The sequence below is a fragment of the Marmota flaviventris genome, chromosome 1 (genome assembly GCF_047511675.1).
Source record: "Marmota flaviventris isolate mMarFla1 chromosome 1, mMarFla1.hap1, whole genome shotgun sequence".
In the NCBI taxonomy this organism is placed as follows: Eukaryota; Metazoa; Chordata; class Mammalia; order Rodentia; family Sciuridae; genus Marmota; species Marmota flaviventris.
This window is the reverse complement of record NC_092498.1, coordinates 176,615,688-176,629,535: the sequence shown is the minus strand read 5'-3', so window position 1 is coordinate 176,629,535 and position 13,848 is coordinate 176,615,688. Positions and strand designations below refer to the sequence as shown.

The following is a 13,848-nucleotide window of genomic DNA, read 5'->3' as shown; positions in this document are numbered from 1 at the left end:
CGAATTACCTCTCAAAGCTTCACCTCCAAACACTATCACATTGGGAATTAGATTTCAACAAATGAATTTTGAGGGGGCCCAAACATCTAGTCCATAGCATTTGACTAACAGAGAAAAGGAAATTGCTTTCTGGTGGAAAGTAGCAGGATCTTTAATTCTCTTACACACCAATCTGGCACAGAATTAAAAATTAGAAGAAAGGTTGGGGCAAGAAAGTATGGTCTATGGTCAAGAAGAAAACACAAATAATGAAAGTAAATGATGATCACCATTCTCCAAACTTCTTCCTAACCATAGGTTGGGTGTACCAAGGTTATCATGCAAACTGATTATTTTCCAGTGAGGAATTCATCTGAGGGACAAATTCTATCTGATCCCCATCACCATGTGCCACAGTCTGGCTGGGCACAAATGCCGCAGTCTGGCTGGGCACACAATCACGAGCCACCACACAGCTTGTAGATTCAAACAGCAACTCTTTATTCCCGAACTCACACCAGCCGTCTACAATCACGTTCTGGGGAAATCCACGTTCTCTGCCCAAATCCACCTCCACTGGGCTTCTATCTCCAAAATATACTGTCTGAATCCCGTGAGAACTCAAGGGGAACTCAGGCAGCAGGATACGCCCTATTCCCAGCAGGAATAATCTTAAACCTTAAACCTGGAACCTAAACTGGGAACGCCCTAAACAGGATTATCTTAAAACCGGGAACACCCTAATCTGCCTTGGTCCTTGAGCAAGGTCACCTACATTCAATGTCGCTGCAACATGTCAGCAACATGGGGTACGCTGGCAAGGAAATTGTCATACCTACTTGGCTAATGGCTCCCAGCAACCATGCCAGAAGCTTTCACAGAATGGTGCCATCCTCTGAAGTGTTCCATCTGTGCCTTCCTCCCTGGACAGGAGTCAGACCTTCACTGTGGTCTTTATCCTCTCCCTGTTTACCCCTGCTTTTTCGTAAGTTTCTTTCAAAATAAATATCTTACACATCTGATTCTATCTTGTCCTCTCTTTCCCAGAGGATTAAAAAAAAGACACATAGTGTAATAAATTTAAAGCTATTACCTTGCCTATTGGGAGTCTAACATAAAGGAATCAATGTTCTGAAGCTAACTTTAATACCAGTCTAGAAAAATGTTAAATAGAGAGCAAATCTTTTATTGAAAAAATGCATTTAAGCCAGTGTAAGCTCTACTATATAACATTATTTGCTATTTCTGATTATGAAGGTCATTGCCAACTTCTATGGCTTAGAAATTTGAAAGTTTTGTGCAATAGAAGTGAGGACTAGACCTTCAAAAGTGAGTTATTAAAGGTTAAACATGTAGTGAGAGGTCTACCCACATCATATTTGGCAGAATACAATTCCCCCTATAATATAATTGAATAGCTCTAACTGGCCTGATTGAGATTCCCTTGGAGCTTAATTCCACAATATTCATTTCCTTCCACCATCTGTTGATGGTGCCATACCACCAGTCCCTTGAGCAACCTCTCCATAGACCAGTGATTACTAACTTCTAGTGCTAAATGAAAACATTTCCAGAGATCTAGCACTGTCTCAGGAATTGAGAGGAAATAATGGCACAGACACACCAGCCACCCACAGCTATGGAATCTTACAATTACTGTAGAGCTCCTAATCTACCAGTTTTCCCTGGTCACATTTTGTCAGCTATACATGTATGCTAACAATGGTCAGTTTAGCAAGTTGGCTAACACACAAGTCCAGGTAGCCAAATAGACAGAAATATATATGAAGTTTTATAAAAATTTCAGGATACTGGCTACCAAGCGCTTCCCACAAAGTAGAAAGAAATCTTGAATTTCAAAAGTAGATTCCCAGGCCCTTCCTTGGTCTGTCAGAAATATACTTCTGGGCCAGAAAAGTGAGGTGTCAAGAGTGAGGTTCAGAAGTTCCTCAGAGAGCAGGGAGTACTTGCAGAGAGCAGTGCAGCTTGCACAGTGTTCTCTGGGGAGCCAGGCATGGTTGTTCCTGTACTAAAGGTAACAGAACAGAGCCTGCTGGGAAATATCCCAACATATGTCTCTTCCTTCTAAAAAAGATCATTTATCCACTTACCTGAAGGTCAAGTTGACAGTGATTAAAGTTGGACACCTGTGTTCTTTCTTTTATCCTAGGAGCATGTCCTCACCTGCCACTTCCCTGAAGGGAATGAATGGATCAGAGGCTAACTAGTTTAGTTCTTTGTTGGTGACAAGAAGATGTGAGAATGCACAAAAAGAAATAACTCTGTAGAAAATGGCTGAGTGATTTATTCAAAAGATACAAGATCTGAACTTCATACTTGGGATCTGGTTTCCACCTAATTTTTTCTAACTTTTCTCATGTACCCCCATGTTATGTCATCTCTTTAGTCTTAGATTCCTCAACATAAAATGATAATAACATTTTCTCACAAAATTCTATGATGATCTAAATGAATCGTATAAAGATGCCTAATACTGAATAAAAGCACATTAAATGTTTTTATTAAAATTTACTCTAAAAATTAGAAAATAATAAATTTTATACTTCTCCCCTATTAATGGACATAACACAAATATCTCAAATATCTGTCATCTTTATTCTTATATGCTTTGTTTGTTATCAAAATAGATGCTATATTCCCTTGGGGAAAAAATGTAATTGTACTGACTACAGAAATTTAAAGACTTAAGAGGTCAAATGTCGATTCTATTGCAGTCTGTTACTATAAAACTGAGTAATTGTGGTGCTTTTGACTAACGTTATCTCTCTAAAATCTAGTACATCACCAGGAAAATCATAACTTATAAATTAAGAGTCAGGGAAAGGGCAAGTAATTAACTAACTTCATTCCAGCTCTTTTCCCTTTTGCATCAATAATATTAATATTTGTGTGATTTTATAGCACATGCTGAAACTATATCTAAGGCTCCTCTCTAGAACATGTGACTTTCTATTAAATGACATGATATAAATCTGAATAAAATGAAAGAGAACTTCACTTGCTGTCTCTGATTGACAAAAGTTAGATACTAACATCACTCAGAGCATTGAGCAAAATCTTCAAATTGGCAATTGTTCTCAAGGTGTTAGGGAACAATAATAAAACACAGTGCCTCTGGCTTATACCAGATTAATGTTATTTTCCAAAGAGGTGCTTTCTAGGTTCTGTCAATTTGAAAAGAAAGTATTTCTTTAGGGGTTTACAATAGTACACATGTGCCCGTTTGTGTGCATAAAATCTTATGGCATTTCTCATCTAATTATATTTTATTTCAGAGTGATAGTGATGTCCTTAGAAAACAGAAAAACTAAGAGTGACACTGCATTTCTATTTCCTAGAGTTGTCACAATTTCCACCACAGATAAGCACAAAGTTGTGATTTACTTTGTGTCCACAAAAAGAGTTGATTTTGGAAACGGTCCTGCCACCAGTAATTTTGTAATAATTTTAAGCAACAGTGAACTTAACATTATTTCCCCACCTTATTAGATTTTAAATCTTTTAAAAATGATTTTTTTTCCTTTTGAAAGAACTTCACAGAAAATAAAAATAGAGATATTTGTCAGAGACCTTGCATATTCTACTAACTATAAATTGTTTATTTCTCATTAAGTAATACTTAATTCTGATGAATGTAGCATCAGACTGGTGATTAACTCTGCTAATTGAGTGTCATGATGAGGAAGTCAGACTTTTCAGAAGAAATGAAACCAAAATATTTTCATAACTAAAAGCCTTGAATGAAGCTCAGAGTTTTGTTTAATTTTTGCTAATTTTTAATTAATAGACTTAATTCTTTTTTAAATTTATTTTTTAAATTTATTGTTTATCCTAATTTATTATCCATGAAAGCAGAATGCATTTCAATTCATAGTACACATATAGAACACAATTTTTCATTTCTCTGGTTGTACAGAAAGTAGCGTCACACCATTTGCGTCTTCATATATGTACTTCAGGTAATGACGTCCATCTCATTCCACCATCTTTCCCACCCCCGTTCCCCATTCCTTCCTCTCCTTTAATTTTATTTTAGTGTGATTTATCAATTATTCTTTTATGGATTATATTTTTGGTGTGTCTAAAAAGTCTTTGTCAAATTCAAGGTTATTTAGATTATGAGTTAACTTTTGGAAAGATATGAAGTCTATTCTCTCTCTCTCTCTCTCTCTCTCTCTCTTTTGCATTGGATGTTCATCGTGCTCCAGGATTGTTAAATGATTCTTTCGCTACAGGATTGTTTTTGCTTCTTTTACAAATATCAATTGAATATGTTTCTGTGGGTTCATTTCTGGGATATCATTCTGTTCCATTAATCTGTTTGTCTATTTTTTTTTTAAACCAATGTTACACTATCTTGGTTTATAGGAAATCTCGAGATCAGGTAATGCCAATATTCAGAGTTACTTCTTTAATACTGTGTTGACTCTTCTGAGCCTTCTGTCTTCTTTACATGAAGTTCAGAATCAGTTTGTCAATATAGGTACAATAATGGAATTTTGAATGGGATTCCTTTGCGTCTATAACTCAAGTTTAAGGACTGATCTCTTGATAATACTGTCTTCCTTCCACGAATATAAGATATATCTCCAATTATTTGTTTTTTTTTTTCATCTTTCATATATTTTGTCTCTTTTCTCATGTAGATTCTGACAATAGTTTGTTAAGTATATGACTTTTTTCATGTTAAAGAGAATGCTAATATAAATGGCAATGTGTTTAAATTTTATATTCCACTTGTTATTTCTGGCATATGGAAACTTTTAAATATTGACCTGGTATCCTGCAAAATTTTATAATTGCTTATTAGTTCTAAGAGTTGTTTTCTGTCGATTTTTTGTATATTCTGCATAGACAATCATCTATGAATGATGATAGTTTTATCTATTCCTTTTGTATACCTTTTTCATCTTTTTCTTATCTTATCAGGTTAGCTACAATTTCCTTTATAAATTATCTCCTGTAAGGTTGAGGTTAGCTGTAGAGTTTTTTGTAAGTTTTACCAACCTGAGAAAATTCTCCTTTATGCTTAGTTGGATGAAAATATTTATTATGAATTTAATTTTGTCAAATGTGTGTTCTGCTTCAAAAGATAGATCATATGATTCTTTTTTGATATAAAAGTTTAACATTAATTCATTTTCAAGTGTTGAACCAATCTTTCAGACCTGAGATGAATCACATCCAATCATGAACTACATTTATTTTCATGCATTGTTGGGTTTAGTATACTAAAATTTTTTTTTGAGAATTTTTAAACATGTTGATGAGAGATTTTGATGTGTAGATTTTCTTGTTGGTATGACTTATATTCTTTTAAAATAAAGATAATGCTTACCTCATAGAATAAACTGGGAAGCATCCCCTCTGTTTGTATATCTTTCCAAAAAATTATACAGAACTGATATATCATCATGAAACGTTTGGTAGAATTCACAGTGAACCCTTTAAGTTCCAGTGTTTTCTATTTTGGAATATTATTAACTATTGATTCAATTTCTCTAATAAATATCATTCTTATATTACCTATATTTCTTTGTGTGATTTTTTAAAAAAAAAAAATTGTTCCTTTTCCAAAGTTGGTCCATTTCATCTAAATTATAAAATCTGTGATTATAGAGCTTTTTCTTTTAATATTCTTCTATTTTTCTTTCTTATTTCACTATTCTTTCTGTTTTTCTCTTGATACCAATTAAACCAGTAATGATAGCCCCTGTTTCATTTCTGATGTTAGAAATTCATGTCATCTGTGTTACCCTTGGATTTATCTTGACCTTTTTTAAAGCCTGTGTGTGTGTGTTTGTGTGTGTGTGTGTGTGTGTTTCCATTCTTGAGAAAAGGTATAAAAATGTATATTGTGGAAGATTAATGATGCTTTTGCTTCTGTTGGTGAACAATGTGTACAATAGGGAGAAATCCCATTAATGTTACCAAACCCAAGCATGCACTACATGGAAATCAAGAGAATAATATTAATTATCATAGTTTTGATGGACTACTCTGTAGGCAAAGCCATCAACACAAACTTTTTCTCTTTTTTCTAGATTCCTACATGGGAATTCACCAAAATTTACAAAGAAAACTTATATTCCTATAAGTTAAATATCAGTCATGTAACTAACAAGGCAAGGCTTTGAATCCTTACTTTTTAGACTCAGAAAACTATCCTCCTTTAACACTTTATTGCTTATAATGATTCAATCCCTATTATCCTGAGCTGTAAGTTCTCATAAAAAAAGTAAACCTAGTATAATTTTTGCCCTTTAGCATAATATGAAGTAGATGGCTATGTGGACTACAGCTGCTTGTCTGCTTATTAAGCTATTTTAACATTATTGTCTACTCCTAAGACTAGAGTTCTGGTAAAGAAAAAATTAGGGCTATAATCTTAAAATATTAACAAAGCTTTTTTGAAAGTATAAGTAATTTTCATAAAAAGTGGCATGTGCTATATAAAAATCAATGAACAAATATGTTTGATCAAATATATTGATGATATGTCTAGAATTCTGCACCAGTTATGTGGTATTTCATGTCATCAGTGATGTAAGTGGTTACAAATTAGTCACAGAGATGAGCCAGATGTCTTAAGGTCATTCTTTTCATTGATTCATCTTAATTATTATAATTATTACATTTGTCAGTGACAGCTCTAGTATTAGAGGCTTCTAGATACATCCACTTAAATCACTTCTAGAAATAAAATTGTTTTTTAAGTTCACATGGTTTGGGGTACATTTTAGCAAAAGTCTTTTAGGTACATTTGAAGAGACACGTTAAATGCTACAGAATAAATGTTTAGCACAAAAAAAAAATGGTGCTCAAAGAAAAAAAAAACGCTCTTATCATAACCTAAAGATTGTGATTAATTTGATACATTTAAAGCTTTTATAAATTTTCACATAGGTTAGAAACAGCTTTGCTGGGTTTTTAGGTCCAAAGCTATTTATTTTCCTCCTGTAGATGTATGAGAAACAGGGACTTGATATCAAGTATAGAATGCATGTTTTATTCAAAGCCATTCTCTATTGCCACACTTGTCGGGAGAGCTCCCAAGAGGAGGTTAACAAATTGACAATACAAGCTGGGAGAAAGATAGAGGGATCCAGAAACAAAACAAAGAGAAGAAATTGGAAAAAGAAAATGAACAAACAGGATATCTTCAGAAGCAGTGACTCCTTCCTTTGGGAATAGTCACAAATCTCCCATCTGAGTCTTATTAGGTTCTCCTTGTTTGAAACAGGAATGAGGCTAGTAGAAAGAGTGTGGAAGAGTGCATGGGCAGAGTGTGTCTAAATGACAAAGAGGGACAGATTCCTTCAGTGACATATTGGAGATCCCTTTATCATGTATTTCAAGTGTCTTTATTTGACTTTTAAATCCTGATAAAAACTTTGCAATTATACTATCTTGGGAAAAAAATCCCCGTAGCATTTTTTAATTCCCAATTGACATAGGTGATTTCATATTTTCAAACAGTCTGTCAAACTTCTGACAGGTGTAACTTTTCTCCTCTGGAGTACCAGAAAGACACTGTGTGGGAACATTGTGCTGGTAAAGCAGTGAGCCACATTAGAATTTTGAGATGCTTGGGAGCAAGTGCCTTTGCAACTGCATATGGATGCTGGTGGCTAAGGGGATGACTTACAGTTTTAGGGTCTCTGCAAGCAAATGCTTCTCAGTATCATGTACCTAAGCCAATATTGCCCAGGAAGCCCTTTCCAGTGCCAGGGAAGCTCATCCTGGAATAATGAAATCACAGTCTCTAAAATGAGACATAATCATATTTCCTATTTCATTTGAATAAGTATACAATGTTTAGAATAATTTTCCTAATCTATTGATAAGGTCAAGGATATTGGTTTGATATGTGTTGGTGGGTACTAATAGCAGAGTCCCTGGCCATCTAGTTTTAGTTCAAATCTATCTACTATGAGGTACTATCTACACTCTTAAGAGGGGTGTTCATGTAGGTTTTTCAAAGGCATCAGAAATTGAGTTTAAAAACAAAGGGCATTTCCAAAGATGAGTGGAATCAGACATTCAAACTGATCTCCAGAATGAGTATCGTCTGCATAATCAATGCTGTTCCACTTGATGGTCCCTGTTCCAGAGAAAGAAACCGCAAACTATAACCTACAGACTAAATCTGGCCCACTGTTTATTTATGCATCTCCCATAAACCAAGCATAATGTTTACATTTTTTTAATGTTAAAAAATAGCAAAGAAGAATAATATTTTTTGACATAGGAAAATTCAAATTTTCATAGATAAAGTTTACTGGATCACAGTCATGCTCATTTGTTTGTATGTTGCTTTCACACTACAAATCAGAGTTGAATAGTTGCTATGAAGACCATATGGCTCACAAAACCTAAATATTTACTCTTTAGACCTTATATGAGTTCCCTAGGGCTGCTATAACAAATGGCTTCAAATATTGTCATGAAACAACAGAAATTTAGTCTCTCACAGTTCTGAAGGCTAAAAGTCCACAGTTAGTGAGATGTGCCCACTCCAGAGGTTCTGGGGGAGATTCTGTGCCCTGCCTTTGCTGGCTTTGGTGGTTGCAATGATACCATCTCTCTGACCTCTGCCTTGACTTTTCATCAGCAACTCTCTCTGTATTCTATTCAAACACATATTTATCTTTAGATTTAGGGTTTACCAGAATGATCTTTTTTGATATCCATAACTTAATTTTATCTGTAAAGGCCTTTTCCTTTCTTCCCCAATAAGTTCACATTTATAGGTTTTAAGTGTTAATAACTTCAGGGAAACTGCCATTCAACCCACTAGAATCCTTTATAGAAAAAGGTGTTGTGGTGTTGTATTTTAAATCCAAGTCATGGAAAATGGGAATGTGGGAGAGAGAAAGGGTATATATTGTGAGAACTATTGTGTTTTGCCTGTGAGGGTTGCTGTTTCTCCTAAAGGGATAAGGAAGTCTGCTAGTAGCTGGATGATCTTTACACACAGTTGAAATGATGCTATTTTGAGAAATAAAGGTATTAAGTCCACCTACATGTAATTCCTTATTTTCTAACAATAACTCCTTAAGTATACCATATGCCAGTGGATTGAAAACTGGCTTAGAAACTTGCCTACAAAAAATAGCTTCTCATTTAGAAAACACCAGTAGATACAAAATGATACTCTGCTGATAGAAGCTATAACAAAGTAGTAGATCTGGCTCAATTAAGACAACCCACTTACAGCTACATCTTATTTTTATTTATTTCATAGAAATATAAAATTTGATTATCTCCAATTGTCCCCAAAAAATTTAGTTCAGAGAAATTAAGTCTTTAGGAACACGAAAAGGGTATCTTAAAAGGCTCTCTAGGAACTTAGAGGTTAGAGAGGACTCAGAATCCAGTGGCAGGCCTCCCTCTGTGTTTATGAAGCCTATGGATTTTTCTTGAAAGATCCCCTCTAAGAGGACATACACTGAGTATTCAGCTGCAGCACCTCAGGACAGCTAGAACTCTGCCAGGAACTGTGGTGTCACTATAGGCAGCTGGCTGATCACAAGTTAGGACTCCTGCTGTGGAGAAAAGCAAAGGGGAGTTTCTGTCAAAAGAAACGGATGGACTATCAAGGAATCAGGAAGGTTGGATGTCTTACTCTTCCTCCAATCTGTGATGAAGAGGATACAAATTTTTGTCTCTCAGTCCTAGTTAGGTGAGTAGACTAAGAGGTAGAAATGCCATTTTTCATTGCATCAATGCAGACATCAAAGAACCTAGAGTAATGTCCTAAAATTTGAAAAACAATGATGGAGAATTCCCATGGAAATGGAAATTTAGTAGTAATAAATATGAAATAGATTTTATTTTTCTCTGTAGAAGGAAAAATGAATTTAACCCAATGAATTTTACTTTGCTACTGATAAGACCTGTGGGACATCTACAGGGTGTTATATATGTCCCAAAAAAAAGATGACAATTTAGCATAGTTATATAATTGTAAATATATACACACATGCATATATATATATATATATATATATATATATATATATATATAATATAATATATATATATATATATATAAATATATTAAATATACACACAGGAATATTAGCCATATTAGTATGACTGTTTAAATGTGTATATAAATGAAACTTTATATAAAAAATATATGACTAAGTATAGGTAATAAACATAACTATAAAATCAGTTGGATGGAAGGAAATTACAACTTACCTGATATGAAATTGTTGAGGAGGGAGCTCAATAAACTCACTGAGTTACCTGGAGTTCCAAGGCACAGGGTTGGGACCAATTGCTATGAGAAGTTAAGACCGTTTTGTTGTTCAGGAACATCACTTCAACAGGACCTTTAGATGTAAAGACCAAGATAAGTATTGACTATTTTCTTGGCAAAGACTTAAGTGCAATGAACAAATCTAAAATAAGATGCTATGATCGTGATGCCATATTCTTAAAAGGAATAGATTCCACTAAAATAGACTTATTTTAGTGAAATCACACTCATGCAAGCTAAATAATGTTTTCCTCTAAATCTAGATTTTTTTTTCCTGCTCCTGCTTCAACATTATATTTCTTCACAAGATAGACATTCTTATTTTCTTTTTCAAACATTTGTTGCAAGATATTGAAGATTTGGAATCATAGTTCTAGGAGGTACAGTCCTGGTCTGTCATACTAAGGAAAAGAATGTGAAAAGTAACAAGCCTGATTCTGCTGATGGCTGTACTTTAACAAGTATCTCAGGTCTGTTGTCATTTAAAATAGTAAGTTAAGGGAAGGAATACAATAGATACAGTTTTTAGGAGGCTGAGGTTCACTTAGGGAATGATGGCTTTGGATAAGTGGCAGAAAGGCTGGGTTGGGTGCCTTGGGGTCCTACCCCATGGTGTGAGTGGGTGAAATATTTGATAGCAACATGCATTGCTGAAAGCCGTAGCCAAGTAGGAATGACGCATGGCATTTTTGGTTGAAAGGTGACACCAGCAAGCCATTGAGATGATAATGATTATGTTAAGATGTGCATTCAATTGGAGATTAGACCCCTACTGTCCGCCTGGGCCTGCTACTTTGGAGCTTTCGCGGGACTCCCAGAGAGTTCCCATTGGTTGGGGAAGTGTAGTAGGAGGGAATTCCGGAGGAGGGATTTCCTGTTGGTGTAGTGTGTCCCGGGAGAAGGCCGCGTGCGTGCGTGGCATTCGCGGGAATTTTGGAAATAAAGTTTGTTCCTGCTTGAGTGGCTCCTGATTTTGTGCCCAGCCAGACTGTGGCAATGCATTGCTCAGTGCATGCTATGAGTTTAGCAAATCACATTAAACCTTCATTGGACTTCTTCTTGAAGACAAAAGAGGCACAGTTCTGTTTCATGAGGATGAGATGAACTGAAACATTAGGGACAAAAAAAAAAAAAAGAGGGAAAGAGAGAATAATTAGTAATTAATTCAATAATTCTTCATTATATGTTAGACTTGGGTTTGCCTATCTTATAAAATCAAGGGATCAAAGCAGGATTATCTAAATGAAGAAAGGATTAGAAAGCTCTCACTTTCTAAAAACAAAAACAAAGCAAAGATAAACTTATGATAGAAAACTGCTGGAGAATAGGGTGTATAAGGAAAAAAAATCACTTGCCATAACAGGAACTATATGTAGGACATCATCCGTCCATGAGAGAGTGCATCTTTGACTGTCTCTTCTAGATAACACAAAGAATAATGCAGCAGAAGCCCTAAGTGTCATGTGGAATAAATCAGGATTCTGTCAATGACCACACATATAGTGGCAAGTAATTAATGGCTTAGAAAGGAAATGCAAAAGTAAATAGATGAGGAGGTGCATGGTGTGAAGTAATTTTGTGTTTAAAATAATAAACTGACACATCTAGATCCAGACACTTCTTTTAGTCTTTGCAAATATCAGAAAGAGGCTTCTGAATCGATAAGGATGTTTGTTTATCTTGAACATGAGCCAAACAGTATCAACAGTTGGCAGAGGATTATGCATGAAAAAGGAGGCTGGGGAATCAGGGACATATGTTTGTTGTGAGAAAATGCTATTGCCCATGCACAGGGTCTTCCCCAGAGGGATCCAAAGGAGAATGGGGCAAATCAATCACAGGGTATAATCCCTCCCCTGTCAGTTATATATAGCTGAAATTGGATTAACTTGAACAACTTTTTTCCTTAAGAAAAGAAGGAAAAACAAACAAACAAACTATTATAGGCTTTACTGGGTGCCACTCCCCAGGAGAGCGCGATGCAATGCCACCATTGCAACACCAATTCCTTCTGGACTCTTGAGCGCTGCTCTGAGCATTGTCACCCTTTACATCAGAAAGCTGTAGGGCAATAAGGAGGGGGGTGGGGGTGGGGGGGAAACAAGAAGAAAAGTAGAGGAGGTAGAGTAGAACAAGAGGAAGAGGAACATGTGGTGGAAAAAGTTCTCAATCATCTGGAAAAGTGGAGAACCTCCTAAAGTGGAAGGTTTCTCAGGTGAGTAAAACACACAGGCACCAGAAAAAAACCTGGCCCTCATTTCTGAGCTTCTACAGTTGCAGAAAACAGCAAGTGAGACATAAATCAGACAGAGGCAAGTGTAGAGCTGGATTCTGATTCTGAAGATAAAGGAAAAGTGAGCAAACCAAAGAAGAAAAAGAAGAGTCAGAAAAGCCACGGGACTTTGCCCTGGGGGTTGGAGCCCGAGCAGATTATTGGAACTACAGACTCCAGCCCAGAACTCCTGTTCCTAATGAAATGGAAAACTCTGATGAGCTTAACCAAGGAGGCCAATGTCAAGTGCCCACAGGTTGTCATATCCTTCTGTGAGAAAAGGCTGATGTGGCATTCCTACTCCTCAGAGGATAATGACAAAAAACGATGACAATCCTGAGTACCAGCCCCTGTCACCTCTGACTGTGTATTTAAGTAGGGAGGGAAAGAGTTCAACTGTCTTGACCCCATAAGGTGGTTTGAGAAGATGTCCTTTAAAGAGCCAGTTTATTTTCTGTGCCCTGCAGAAGCCCCAGTGCTTTAAAGCCCATTCCAAGCTGTATAATTTGCACACTCATCCTAGTAGGAGTGAGTGTTTGAAGGCAACCCATTCTTCACTTTACTGAGAAAGGCACAGGGAATTCTATGAAAGACAAAATTTGAAGACTTGGGTGTGTGGGAAGGCAAAAAAGGTACTGTTGATCTTCAAAGAGCATCCCCACAACCCACAGCCTTCTAACCCACAGTGTTAATTCTGCATTTTTACAGCTAGCATGTGTGTAGTTTTTGTCTATTACTGGTATATTATTTGGGGTGGGAGGGATAAGGTGGTGAAGAAAGAGATGAGTAGGATCATTTTTGTTAAAATTTGGGGCCTGATTGGGAAAATGGTGAAACAATGGAAAGAATAAGTAACTAATGATTTGGTTCTATGTACAGAATATTTTACCTTAAAAAGAAAAAAAAAAGTCATTGGCACCATAAATGAGGACTGTGAGAGACTGTTTAAAAGCTGTGAATGCCTAAAACCTATAAGCCAAGGTGTTCCCAGTCTGAGTTAATGTTGTTCCCCACAAAGGACTAAGCCAGTTCCTAAGTAACCAAAGCTGCCATTTTGGAGATAGAAATTGACTGAGATGGGAAAGTCTTTTATTGGAGAGTAGACACAGGCAGATTATTTTGTCTTAAAGGTGCTAATTCTTGCAATTAGACCTAAAGACCCTTTCTTTTCCAATTACGAATTTATAAATAAAATCAGGTTGTCCATTTAAGCCACTGGCTGAAGTACAAGGGGAGAGGCCAAAGGGGGGCAAAGAGGAAGAGTAGGGAAGGAGGAGGGGCCATACTCTTGGGATGGAAACTTCTT

General features: G+C 36.0%; 1 pseudogene; it reads left to right on the top strand.

Annotated features, from left to right (window-relative positions):
- The window catches only part of LOC139706690 (chromobox protein homolog 1 pseudogene), a 68,459-nt pseudogene extending 55,586 nt beyond the window's left edge, over positions 1-12,873 (top strand).
- Positions 12,874-13,848: the final 975 nt, after the last annotated feature.